General features: G+C 36.6%; 1 protein-coding gene across 1 annotated transcript in view; it reads right to left on the bottom strand.

Annotated features, from left to right (window-relative positions):
- LOC134749552 (receptor-type tyrosine-protein phosphatase kappa) overlaps positions 1-11,998 on the bottom strand; it is a 212,486-nt gene extending 200,488 nt beyond the window's left edge. The window contains exon 1 of the mRNA XM_063684538.1: positions 11,815-11,998. The gene's annotated coding sequence lies outside the window, so the exon portion shown is untranslated. The remainder of the gene's footprint in view (positions 1-11,814) is intronic.
- Positions 11,999-12,370: the final 372 nt, after the last annotated feature.

Raw genomic sequence — 12,370 nt, 5'->3', positions numbered from 1 at the left:
TGATAGCATCTCTTAAGTACAAACCAGCGTGAGCCGCTACGTATCAAAATCAGATGAAAAGCGTAATCAAAATATTTAAACAGAATCGACATTCAGATCAATTATCCGTTTCTTCGTCTCTCTTCAATTAACGCGTTTTTCACAAAGAGAAAGAAAACTCATTCCGTTTTAAAAAGAGATAACTTCCTCCTCATGCTAACTGGTGTATGGAAAAGAGTAATTAAGTTAACTGGTTGTGATTTCAGCTGTTTTAAAACAAACACAGCTAAATGATGTTGATAGAGCCCTTTAAAATGTATTGGAGTCCCAGGACGTCCTTTTATAATTTAGGTAGTAAGAAAATATACGCACGCATTAATCCAAGTTACATATGGATTTTGTCACTCGCTTGATACCGTAAGTAATTTAAAAAAAGTAATTGTGTGGTTTTATGAAACCACGATGCAAGTGAAACTTTTTTACGGATTATAGATAGGCAATTAACTGAAAATATTCGGAAAATTATTTGATTTAGGGTGTTAAAATCGCGTTTTTTATCTTAACTTGATAAATATTCTCTTGAATTATCTTTTAATTATCTTATAAAAGCTCGCCCAACGCCAATCACGCCAATTAATTTAATTCAGCTACTCAACATTGCTGCGACGTAATTTATTATTAATATCGCTTACTTATCATACGCGAGTTAAGGGCTAAAGAAACCGGTATAAGTAAGCTCCGATTACGCTTAGGTTGTTACGGATCTCAAGGTCATGTTACACTGGCGTTTTCGAGATGTCTACACGCTTGCGAGTAGCCAACCGTTGGGACGTTGACCGTGACGTTCGAAAACAAAAAGTCGTATGTGACTATTAACTTCCTATTATGACATGACTATTTGCCATTCACCGTAGAATTTGACAGATAAAGACGAGAGACGAATTATTACGGTATTTTAAGTTCATAAGGTCTACTCTCCTTAAAATCTTGTATGAAATTACAAGCAAATATTCATCATCATCATTTTAGCCCTTTATCGCCCACTGCTGAGCATATATATATAGGCCTCTCTTCGAGTACGCCACTTATCCCGGTCCTGAACCAATCTCATCCAGACAAGCAAATATTAGCCTTCGTGAATTAAGTATTGTATCCGTGATGTTTGTAAACAAAAAGTCGTATGCTTATTTTATAATGCTGTTATGAGACATGCTGATAGACAGCTCAAAAAAATTGGGGCGATAGAACAGGTTTCGCTTAAAAAAACATAGTTGCACCAGATAGCCAGAATTTTAAATTTACCGTTCTGATACTACTACTGCCTCCCTACTAGTGTCCGGAAGCGATTAAAATTTCAGTAATAATTCCACTTTCACAGTTGCTCTAATGATTTTCAATCAGGCGCTCCTTTGATTAGGTACTCAAAGTGACCGCAGTCTTCAATGAGGCAGCGGCCGAATGACAAGCCAATTAGTAGCTTGTCACTACCATTCCAATCTTTTGCTTTTAGGACAGCTCTAACCTTTTGCCTTACTGAGCCAAGCCTTAACTTTTAACTAAACTTTATTGTCGGGAAGTACGGTCTTTTTCCGGTAAAATATGAGTTTTTTTGGTAATTAAGTTGCATTATGTAAAATTTTAAAAATAACGCCACCGCTTAATGGTATTTAAAATATCTGCTTTGACCCTTGAAATTCGACTTTAAAAGTTCCCTTAGATTCTTTTCAATCTAGCGCTCCTTTAATTAGGTACTCAAAGTCGCAGTCTTCAAAGAGGCAGCGGCGAATGACAAGCCAAGCCTTCAGCCAATTAGTTGCTTGCTGATTTATTTATTTATTTTATTGATAAGAATGTTTACATGACATTACAGTTGAACCAATGCGTCACGAAACTTAAAACTAACAGCAATAATAATACATAAAACAGCAACAATTATAACAACAATAATATCACATAACATTAGAATAGACAGACAGACAAATTATGTTGGAACAGTTGAGCACCTAGCATCCATCGCCTCACAGAATCTCAGGCATTCATTATACACTGCCGTCCATCGCCACGCAAATAGGTCGCACTCAGGCGTCGATGCCAGGAGCGCATTGAGCATTGAAAGGGCGCGGGGCAGCGGCGAGTTCCTGCGCGATACGGTGCGCCCCGGCGGCACGGCCAATAGATCGCGTTGTCGTGGTCTAAGGGCCATTCTCGGGACGTCCGGGATAAACAGACGCACGAGACCAGAGACAATTTCGGGACAGACCGTCTCACCACGCAAGGCTCGGCATGCCGTGACTAGGAGTTGGTAATTCCGCCTGACCTCCAAGGAATTGTACCCGAGGGAGCCGAGAAGATACTTTGTCGGGTAATTGAACTGATATTCCTATCTTTTGCTTTTAGGACAGCTGAGAACCTTTTGCAAAAGTTGCTTTGGTCAACTTTGGACTGGGTTGTGAGCTTTCTATATTTATTATTGTTTTCGATAGTTAATTCATACATTTTTATGAACACAAATGGGGTAAATTGTCATGTCAGAAGAACAGTTTGCATTAATTGTACTAACTTTCCTGCCAAAGGGTATGTTAAGTTGCCAATAGTCGATCCCAAGCAGATTTCGAACTTTAAAAGTCTGAACTCGAATTGATATTGAATTCACGTTAGTAAATGATCATAATATGTGTGCATCTCATGTACTTTTATACGGGTTAATTTTGCTATGTCAAAACAATTTACAATATCATGAAGCCAACCCCGAAATTCCAAGAGGAAATAATATAAAACAGCTACTTTTTACGCATTTTCATAATAAAAGTTGTTGAATAGATATTGATTATTGTTTACACTACCTCTCAGAAATGATCAGTCATAACAAAATCACTATTACAATGCCAAATCAATATCAGATTTTTAATTTTCGAGTGCCTCTTCCAGTAGCTGCTACCGCAAGTTGTCGATTGTGAGGAAGTTTCAATCGAATGGCTAATTCAGTCGGGTTTGAAAATAAATGAGACGCCGATGGCAACGCTGAACGGCAACTGCGAAGTTGCTAAGTTGAATCTTCAATGTGCTCGCCATCTGTTACTACCAATCTATTCATTAAAAGTAGATAAAGTGAACTTATAGCGCTAGCAGTTTCCTCTCTTAGAGAGATAAGTTCGGGTTTTTCAGTTATATCATGATCATTCATCGTTGAATTAATGGAAAACATTTGTCGGAATACGTGTAATGAAAACGCACCTGTTGAAATAATTCATGTCCAAAATCAAATGTCGGGTCAATAGAAATAACAAACCATAAAAGGAGTAAAATACTTAATATTACATTTACAAACTAAACCACGGAGTAAACGAGTGCGTTAACTCAACTAGGAAGTCGCGACTTCTTAACTAACGCTTAAATTAACATCTCTTAAGCTAAAACATGTTCCGCTCCGCTCATTCCGTAGGTAGTCTAAAATATGAACCGTAGCGCAGCGAGCCAAAGGCAAATTATGTTTACACTGCCGGCTCACCGGTGCCGGACACGATTCAATGGCTTTAATAAAATTCAATGGACTCTAAAGCGCAAGCATACTAACAAGTTCTCGTCTTTATTGTGACCTGTAAATAATATCCCCCACGGGACACTGAACAGAAATTCCACAAATTGCTTGTCAAGTACTACTAAAACCAGCCACTCCTCATTATGCGGCTAAGGTACTACTTCGAGGGAAACGCTTCCAAAACGTATTGTTTTGTCACAACCCGTTTGTGCGGTTATTCGGGAGTTTATTATGTCCGAAATTATTCATTCCTCGCGAGTTTGCTTTGTTCGAAAATGTTTTTCAAATTGGCTTTGTTATTAAAATATGTCTGTCGGAAAATCTGAGAGATAACACACGTTACAGTTTATACTGACATTTTATACAAAAACCGACTATCGAAAAATGGAAGGCGGGATGGAAACCGATGTTTATTCCGGTTTACATAAAAGCGTTCTTTAAATATTCATGGATTGACTGTTACAACCAAAACTCTTAATCGATCAAAATAAGATCTTTGATTTAGAAACACTAGAAACAGTCATAAATCTAACATGAAACAAACAAATACTTACTCAAGAATTAATAGTGCTAATGCTACATCTTAAATAACGATCCATCCTTTCATTAAAGTGTCCTATAAACGTTTTGCCCAGAAGTCTGAACAATAAATTTCAGTAACTACGCAATGGCCGTTCGTGGGGATTAGACTGAGTTTATTTTAAACCTGCATATGCCCGTGAAATCTCAAGGCGCATGTAATTGTATTATGCGTGTGGCGAGGAAAGAACTCAACATTAAATGGGGCATTTTCTATGAAAAGGGACCTTATTGTCGATGGCGCTTACGCCGCACAGCGCCGCGCGGCATTGTATTTATATCGGAGCATCGTTAATACGGGCGTAAGCGCCATCGACAATAAGGTCCCTTTTTATAGAAAATACCACAAATTATGTCTCAGACTTTGAGGCTAGAACATTAATTCTAAGGTTTTCCGGGAACTTGGCTGAGTTTGTTTTGATAAAAGAAAAAAACATTTCAGATTCCTACGTTATATAACATACGTCCTCTAAACAAATACATTACGTGTTAGAAACATGTAATAGATGTTATATTTGTTTCTCTCATCATTGTGTTCTTCTTCTCTCTCAGTTTTTTTTTTTTTTGTAATTCTCGTATCATTAAGGTAAGGTGCGTGCAGGTTAAACAAAGTAACATTTCTATGCATTTTTAGTACTAAAAATGGAATAAGGACTAACTGAAAGAAATTATTTTCTATATCGACTGATATCTAAAATACTTACGAAAAAACTTACTACTTAGCAGTTAAATTCCGTAAGCCATGTATTTTATTTTATTTTTCTTTATTGGGGAAAAAACCGACATCTAGGCAAATAATACAAAAAAAGAGGAATGGTTTTTACATTAATAGGTGCAACCTACATCCTGGGACAATTCCCACTAAGATTTATAAACCAAGAGTGTATAAGTAGCATTGTCATCGGATTGAGGTATAACATGTACAATACACTAACTGTAATAAAAATAAACAAAGTAATGATACATTCTATCATATACACAGGTTGTTTTATCACAACAAAATGCTAAATAGAATATACACTGAAATAGATTATCGGCTGAGTGGCTGACACGCACGTCTGGCCCATTTCACAAAGCTCAAGTATATACGTGTATGAGGTATTCACTTGCATCAGTGATCGAAAGCTGTCACTTTCATCAATCAAGCTTAATAAATGATGTCGGTATATTATACAGAATTGTAGCATTAGTGTAAAGTGTAATTGCTCAAAGGTTGACTGGAAGAGATCCCTTATAGGGATAAGTCCGCCTTTGTACATTGTATATATTTATGTTCTTTTATTGTGTTTGTAATCTGTCTTATGTACAATAAAGTGTTTACATACATACATACATACATACAAACACTACTTATACATTATTATTATATTTTATACTTACTTGATAAAATCGTATTTTTTATGCATTGCAATGATTATTTGTTGTCAAATATCTTTTGCAATAATATTCGCTTCTAGACAATAATCAATTCAATGGAGTGCGACGAGATGGAAATCAGCCGTAGGCGTAAAGACAATAGTTTATTATAAATATATTCCTTAACTACCCATTTTTTCATCGCTTTCAACATTTTTTTTTTAGTTAATTCGAAATAATCCGATATTCGGCCAAACAGTCTTGCTTCCACGGAATTACTGGCAATCCGTAATCACGTCACGTTGTTGTTATTCTACCATTTGCATATAGTTCCACCGCATAAATTTACTAAATACATGGGAAGATTACAATTCACTTACATAGATAAATACAAACAATCCTACAAAACTTTATAGGTATATACCCATGAAATTGAGTGGTCTAAAGTAGGTAACCGTCAAGGCACAAAGCTTGCTAAACTTCAACCGTTTCCAATCGTGAAATTAATTTTAAGCAGTAATTAAATGACCGGACTGAGGTCGGAAACGGCGTCGGAAGCAATTTCCGGTGCAGGGCCATTTCCGGTCAGGCCAATAACCGCGGTTTTAAGGGCCTGTCTAACCCGCATCGCGCTTATCTGATTAGAGAATCCCGGATCCCTGCCGTTTTTCTGATGTATCTTTTAAGCGATTTCTTCCATAGCTATGCTGTATATGTATATGATATTAAGCAGTTCAAATAAATTGATTGCCGTATCGCAAACGCCTGGAAGAGCTTCTGGTCCATGAAGTCGCTAATGATGGGGAACCTTCCACTCTCTTTAAAGCGCAAACTCCTCGATATGTGTATCCTGATTATCCTCACCTACGGCGAGGAGGCCTCTCCCACAAATATCTTCCTGCATTGATAGCAAAAACATTTCATTTTATTCAATGAAGGAACACAAGTAGATTGGTAAGTATACTTATTTTATTAAATTTAATCTTGTTTTATTACAAAATGCCACATCATGTCGCTTTTATAATTAGTAGCTATGGTTACACCGTGATGATTAAATTTAATATTACAACGTAAGACATGGAGGTGAGTATTAAGTCGTAAAACCTTTAAGAATATTTACATAGATAGTAGAAATATGTGATTATTCAACGAGAAAACTAAGTAGAGCCTTTCTATGAATTAAAAAGTTATTGATAAATTAAGGTAAAAAGGTATAAAATATTTAAAATAATACAAGCAAGACAGCTTAATTCGTTAAATCCATATTTTTGCCACTGAAAAAAACGTTTACTTACCTATACTTAGGTACTTAAAGAATTTAGATAATTATCACCTAAATAAAATAGTCAAATAACAGGATCTAATAAGTATTATAACTACCATTTCATCAATAATTTTACACATCAAACTGTTCTGTTTGATAACAAAAGCACAATCAAAATCCACAGAAAGGACTTCTCTAATTTTCCATTTTTTGTTTAGCCTAATAAATTCTCTACATGACCTATTACGTTTACAGAGCAGTCAAAATAGAGCGCATGCACTACAATGTTCCTGATTTCACGCTTATATCCTTCTTCGATATATACGATCTCAGTTTAGAACTCCAATCATAACACAATTACTCCTTAGCATAACACTTAACCCACATAAATAATTGACAGCTTTCAACCGATTTAACGTTAATTGAAGCAAAGTAGGTGTAAGAGTACGTCATGTGCCATCGCTTTGGCGGGGAATTTAACAATTACAAATTGACAGCTTATTGCTCATAAGGCTTTAGTTTTTTTATGGCTGTCACTTTGGAAAGAGGTGTTAAAACTCTTTAGACTAAGCCATTGGCAGGGTGACAATAAATTTCAGTTAACATTTATTTTCAACTTAAAAATTGCGTGAGATAAAAACAGTATGTGCGTGTAATTTTTACGCGCGATTGAAGTAAAACTTCTTTGACGATGACGTTTATCGCTATGTTGTCACTTTGACGTGTGTCCTATTGTGCGTGTGTCACTACTAAGCGTTACTTCCGTCAGAAAAAAACTGAGTTACCCTCTAGTCGCGCCTAAAGAAGTTTTACTTGAAAAATAAATTAGAATTGTGTTAGTGCTACATAAATGTGATCGCCATCGATGACTGAATTAGAAAAATTGGTTCCTGATCACCGATTAAATTTAATCGTATACATATGCAATCAATTACAAGTTCTCAAACTATTTCATTACTTTAGTTATGCGTTGTAAGGCTGAATTACCCTTCCTTCGCATGAAAATAATAATGTGAGAGCTTAGAAGTAGGACAGACATCGTACATTGCATTAGTTTCCCCACAGATTTACTCTGAGTGGTACTATTAGGACTGCACGGGCGTTCCGCAAACATTGGAGACTCGCTTTGTACACGAAGACTTACCTTTATATTGAAATATAGTCTTTTAGTCAGACTTTTATTACGTGACTGTTATACAAATTTGATAGTTGTGTTATAGACGTGACAGCTTTCAATCGCAAGGTGTTAAAAAGTGATGTTCGCTCTATCACGTGGATAATAGCATTAGTGACTATCATACGCCTATTGCGGTTCGAACGCTCAGTATCAATTAAAATAGGGTGTACATGTATCCAGTGGTTATTAATTTTAACGTTATCATTAACTGTGATTAATTAGACGGTGAATTAATTGGATGAGGCCTCGCGTATTGAATTTTATATAGGTTGGTAATTATTATTTTTTTCTCCCATCACTGGAATTCTTCTTAAACACATACAAGAAAATAATATAAAACTCTAACGGCTCTACACTTTCTGGTACTTGTGATCTATAGTCCATCTTTCTCCTTATGTTGGCATGCTTCTTAACTGTCAAAACTGTCTCCTTTCCCGCTCTTTTTCTAATAAACTGTACATAATGTCCTGTGTGTCTGTGATGTCCATAACAATAAATGTTTTTGTTTTAGGTTCCCAGCATAATTCCTTTTACCAAATCAAAATTATAAACCGAATAAATATTCTTATCATACATGGTTCGTCATAAAACGTCGTCATTGGCAAAATTCCTCCTACCGAAACCCACAAGAGGGGAAAGCCATATATTAAAAAAAACAACTGACTACCGATTAAATTTCATCGTGTACCTATAACAAGTTTTCGAATGTTACTTACGAGGCGGTGGTCAATAATTCTGGTTGAATGTTTCTTTGGCACGCTGGGCGCTCACTTATAATTTTGACTACTGCCTACATGTAAAACATAATCTAGGTACGCGAAAACGTACTCTGATGAGATCTTCGTTGGCATGTTAAAAACTATACCTTTATGTGGTTCTTTTATTTAGAAACAACAAGCAATCAACCATGTTTATACGAGATACGATCAAATTTTGATTGTTGTGCCATCAGCATTTAAGTATGGTTGATAAGTGGAGAATCTTAGATTTGATGCTGAATTGAACTTAACTTTGAGTTTTGTGCAAAACAAAAACAATCTTAATACTTTAGTTTTTCTCAACAGATAGCCAACGAGCGTCGTGTAAATACATCTTTCGTTTATAATTAAAACGCGTGCAGACAGATAAATCATTTACATCGGATTACAAAATACAAGCAGAAATAACTGAATTTGCTCTTAACGTTGCCAATTATACAATGGTGTAATATTTATACAGGATGTAACACTGTGAACCGAAAATATTTAAATGCTCATTTCCTTTTCCAAATAATTATTTTAGACCTGAAGCCCGATTTTGACTTTAAGTTCTTGTTCTCAACAGTGACATTTTTTTAATTATTTAACATTTTTTTAATTAGTTTGCTACACATGAGAATGTAAAGGATTCGTCTTATTTTATCCTTCAAGCAATGTCAATTGTGACGCTATTGCCACTTCAAACATAAATTATTTATGTTTGAAGTGGCTTGATATAAATATACCTATTTCAGTTTTATTTTGTGAAAAGCTCTATATAACACCTAACTCCGCGTCAAACTCATTAATGGTAGGGTAAACTCGTATTATTTGGTGACACACCTAATTCGGTGATACAAGTTTTGAATCATGACATCCAGGAAAGCTAGTGAATTAGGGCCTTTTAAATGGGACCTCACGGCTTTGGCGGCTTTGCCATGAGGTCCTATTTAAATCCCTAATTCACTAGCTTCCCTGCGTGTCATGATTCAAAACTTGTATCACCGAATTAGGTGTGTCACCAAATAATACGAGTTTACCCTACTCAATAAGTATTATCATTTTTACCCCAATTTAATAGTTACGTGTAAAACAATTTCATCCCTTTTAGGAATGATTTCTCGGATAACGAGTACCTATCCTATAGGTATATCATAAAATAGGTAGGTACTTACATATTTCAAGTCACGATATGAAAATCATCCTGTATGCGAGATATCTTCATTTACCTGAGTGAGCTCTGCCACACGTCCTTGTAATTAGATCCAGAGGAATTGTTCGTAGACTTCGTAGTCCTGAACATAATTGTATCACTAGTGAACCGTATAGCGTATAGCGTAAGGAACATTCGAGATCACGAGAAAATATGCGCTGGAGAAATTCTAGAAACCACGGCAGAAAAGTTAGCAAATATATGACGAAAATGTGGGTACAGGTAACAAAATACAAGCCTAGCTCTAGTGTGTCGAAAATTCAATGATTGATACACGCTCTTATAAGTAGGTACCTTTTGTTCCTTTCTCTCGATAACTTTTTGAGATGTTTCAAATGAGTTGGAACCAATGTATGATTTTATACCAGTTGCGGTGGAGACTGCAGGACCTTGGGGTGCGGAGGCTAAGGAGTTTGTGTGGGAATTGGGTCGGCGACTGAGAGATAGGGGTTGCGATCCTCGCTCCGGATCGTACCTGGTCCAACAGATCTCCTTGGCAATTCAACGGGGCAACGCTGCCAGTGTCATGGGGACGTTTGGGCCGGCTACGGTCCGGGGTGGCACCATAGCCTAAATAGTTTAATTTAGTGGTTAAGATTGACAAAGCCTGTTGCGGATTACATCATTTGTAAGTAGATGACGAAGCCTGTTGCTGATTTGCTTTTGTGTCCACTTGACGAAGCCTGCGTTGTTTAAACTTCATTATTTGGTATCTGTTTTCACCATTGCCCAATTAAACACGGAATAATGAAGTTTCTATAAGCCTATAAGTTTGTTGACCACACTGAGCAACTGTAGCATATCCTTGTCTAATGATCTCGTATTGTTATATGTTAGAGCAATGCAGAACCAATTTTTAGGGTTCCGTACCCAAAGAGTAAAAAAGGGACCCTATTACTAAGACTCCACTGTCCGTCTGTCTGTCACCGGGCTGTATCTCATGAACCGTGATAGCTATACAGTTGAAATTTTCACAGATGATGCATTTCTGTTGCCGCTATAACAACAAATACTAAAAGTCAGTCCGACTCGCACTTGTCTGGTTTTTGGCACTCAACTTTCCATCAAGAGAGAGTACAAATAAATAAATCAAAACAAATAAATAAATGAATAATGTTCGTCGATTTCACTTTAAATTAAATCACACTCTACTTTATTGGTAAAAAGCATAAATTTTCCCTAAAAAATATATTTTAGAGATCGAAATAAAAATACATACCTACATGTGATGAGATAGAAACATAATCAAAGAAATTCAGAATAGGCACAGTCATATATCATGCTAACAACGCTCTACAACGATTTCTTCATTTCTTATGCAAGTTTTTTGTGGTAGTCGAGTCACTCGCTCTTCATATTTTCATTCATTAAAAACCTCATAAAACTTTGGTCGAAAAGAGTTAAGTACTTCTACGTGTATTACTTATAAAAAATATGTAAAGCGAGAGCGTCTTGAAAGCTAATGCAATAACATTGCTCTTTCATTTAATTCCCTTCAAGCAGAAACTTTTACACTCAAGAAATTTTCGCTCATTTCTCCACCGAGGATAATGCTTTTTATTTCGTTTTTTCTAGTTTCAAGACAGTTCTTGGTGTTAACGAACCGCGGGTCGGCGCCGCCCCTCGGGATCTATCCAGTAATCTCATTTGCTCTTCTGATACGTATACATTTATTATCATTGCGTTTGAGGTTTTCGAAATCTTCCTCCGTTACCGAACTCTGAGCCTTGACATGAATCCTCAGTTTGTTTTCGTGCCTCCCGGAATATTACTCGTCAACTCATCTCTACAAGCGCGCTACAGAATGAAATTCCTGCGCTATTTTTAAATACTAACCGACCTTACATGCGTAAAACCAACCGAAAAGGTCTTGAAGCTGAGTTTCTCGTCACCGCCACATCAGACAGATTTCAAGGTTCTCATTCCATAAGATGGCCACGGCGTCTCCGTCAAAGTTGTCTAGATACTTACGGTAGATGGTCGAGCAGCCGAAGACACTCACTACGGGTTCGAACACAATTCACTGTCAGTAGGTCATCAGTGTTGGTAATTTTAGCGCGGCGGCGGCGCGGCGAGTCGGCGTCGGGCCGGGACGTGCGGCGGCTCGGGCGGCGGGCGGCGACTACGGCGTCAGGCCGGCGCCCGCCCGCCCTGCGCCGCCTCGCCCCGCTTATCACAAGAATAAAATTTATTTAATGGTTAATCGCCGATGGAAATCCTGCTGAAATTCTCATCATATTAATGTCTTAAGTTCGCGACAATTTCTCACCTTTTTAACCAGCGTTAATTTGCCCATTCAACTAACAAACATGTTTGATAGATGACCCATTATATGTAGAATGGGCTTATAACTACCACAAAAATGCAGATTTTGTTAATTTAAATACCATAAAATATCCACCACCATATACCATATTTTTATTTTTATTTTCGTTAGTTTAGCTAGTTTATAGTTAGTTATTAAGAAGTGTATGGTTTTTTTTATGCCTGCAATAAAACATTTTATTATTTATTATTATTATTATAA

This window comes from Cydia strobilella, chromosome 18 (genome assembly GCF_947568885.1).
Source record: "Cydia strobilella chromosome 18, ilCydStro3.1, whole genome shotgun sequence".
NCBI lineage: Eukaryota > Metazoa > Arthropoda > Insecta > Lepidoptera > Tortricidae > Cydia > Cydia strobilella.
Note: the sequence above shows the minus strand (reverse complement) of the source record. Positions and strands in the feature narration are given on the sequence as shown.